Source organism: Mandrillus leucophaeus, unplaced genomic scaffold (assembly GCF_000951045.1).
Source record: "Mandrillus leucophaeus isolate KB7577 unplaced genomic scaffold, Mleu.le_1.0 Scaffold2194, whole genome shotgun sequence".
NCBI lineage: Eukaryota > Metazoa > Chordata > Mammalia > Primates > Cercopithecidae > Mandrillus > Mandrillus leucophaeus.
In genome coordinates this window covers 15,969-18,246 of record NW_012102248.1, presented here as the reverse complement: position 1 = coordinate 18,246, position 2,278 = coordinate 15,969, and the positions used below count along the sequence as shown (strand labels likewise).

The window sequence follows — 2,278 nt, the reverse complement described above, 5'->3', positions numbered from 1 at the left end:
TTTTTCTGCTTTTTTAAATATATGAAAATTATTTTAACAGCTAAATCAACCTTTTGTCATTCTTTTTTGACTCAGGATTTTCTTTAGGACCTGAGAACCATGGCTTTGTTCTATTTCTGATTTGGCAAAGCTCATTTTATTTTTATTTTTCTATTTTCTATCTTTTAAAGTAGACATGGATTTGTTTAGGATAAACTCATTTTAAAAGCACACAAAACTTGAGCACAAAGAATAGTATTAAATTCAGCAATATAGAGTGATGAAGAGTAAAAGCCACTGAGTATCTTTCCTTTGACAGAAAACTGATCATCTAAGGTGATGACTTAGTATTTGGAGACTGTAGTACTTACATTGCAAAAGCAAGAGGAGTTTAGTGTATGAATCGAACAGTGGAATGCATAGCTGTACCTTTGTTTCTGTTTATTACATAAGATCAGTTTGCACAGTTTTGTGTAGTCTTTAGTAGACAACTGCACCCATGTAAATTAAATAGTATTTCATACAATAGTGTGAATGTAAGGTCACAATATTTATTTTGGACAAACCCCTGATATTAAAATTATAGTGATTTTAATATCATTATTGCTTATTGTTTTGAAATATAAAGCATTTTAATTTAAGGTTACAGATAATTTTAGAAAATACAGCATAGATTAAGACTAGTCTGTTAAATATTTATAGTTATTTATATCTATTGTCTAAAGAAAATTCACTACCTCATTGTTACAGTAGATATTAGTCTGACATACTGCTTAATTGATCCCATAGGTATAATTATATGTCAGCAAGATTTTGGAGTCTATTCTTCTATTTTACTAAAGTAGGAATGCAGCTATTACAGAACAAATAGACACAGGTGATGCAGCCACCCACGGATCATAACAGCTCGTCAGCTGGCATTGTTGCAAGCTCAGATCTACTCATCTAGATGAACAAAGTTGGCTTCCAGTTCTTCATCAGAAAGTGCTGGTGGGGGTTGTCAGGTGTGTTTCAATGTAGATGCCCAATCCAATGGCCAGCAGATGAGAGATCAGCATAGATGGAAGAAAAACTTTAAGACATTCTGCTGAGAATAATTTCCCTTTGTTCATAACACTAGTTTCTCATGCTGAGAGTAGCTGTGCACTTGGGGTGTTTAAAGGGGAACTGCTTCAGGGAATATTTTCTGGCCAACGTGACTAATCTCATATCTAACCTAAGTTTTTCTTTAAGATGCTTTCAACTTCTTTCTTTTCTCAATACAATCTTCCTCGGACTGAGAGCTGTTTTTCTCTCCGATGCTTTGGGTATCTGTTTCAGAAGACCTCTTAGTGTCTCTCGGTGCCTTTGAGAGGCGGGCTGTCACAGTGACAACCCTTGGAGCTGCTCTATCCAGACTCATGCTGGGAATCTAGCAGTTTTTTCCTCTGTCAGCCATATAAACAGAAACCGAGGCTGAAACTCTCCTGTTTCCATTATTGAGAAAATATAATTCTGCCCAGGAGCCCTTCAGCCTCTTCTCCTGCAGCTCAGGGGCCCCACTCTATGATGTAGCACTAGGGGCAGCTGTGACAGTTGGGGTTCACATGGGATATGGGCTGCCTGCTGTGGGCTGTGGGCTGTGCCTCAGTGGCAGATAATAGAGGTCAAGAGAGGATACAGGCTGCCAGGAGTGGGCAAGCAGGAGTACTGCAGGACAGCGCTCACGGAGTAGGGACCCATTGCTTTGATGTGTAAATAGTCAAAAAGATAGCAAACTGTTCAATAGTACCTGTAGCAGAGTGGGAGGCTACCTTCTGCAGGCATCAGGCTCCAAGTTGCAAAACTACTTCCTGTCATAATGATGAAGTTTATTATTTTTTGAATATGGCCAACTAACATACACAGATACCCACCCCCCATTACCAGGTAAATTTAGGGTGAACTATGTATGACAAATGGTGCTGTCAGGTCCTCCACTTGTGGACTAATGATGGTGACCTTGTTTCTATTTTTGCACTCTCCTAAGCAGATTGTCTGTCAATGAGCCGGTCACATTCCGGTTTAACTGTTTGATACAATAGCTTTTTTTCTGTTCTATTATTGTGGAGCTTTTCTGGGGTTTCCCCAGTTTTGCTTTTAATTATATTCTCCAAACACCATCCAGAATTGCCAGACATGATATAAACATATAAAGTTCCCACCACACTTCTCACTGGAGGGGACTTTCCCTCTCAGTCTTCCAGCCAATCCACAATTGTGCTACAAAGTGCATGCTGCCCCCAAAATACACAGGCAGAATGGTGTCTCTGCCTATTTG

The 2,278-nt window shown here is 39.1% G+C and overlaps 1 pseudogene; it reads right to left on the bottom strand.

Annotated features, from left to right (window-relative positions):
- Nucleotides 1-956: 956 nt before the first annotated feature.
- LOC105540325 overlaps nucleotides 957-2,278 on the bottom strand; it is a 4,580-nt pseudogene continuing 3,258 nt past the window's right edge.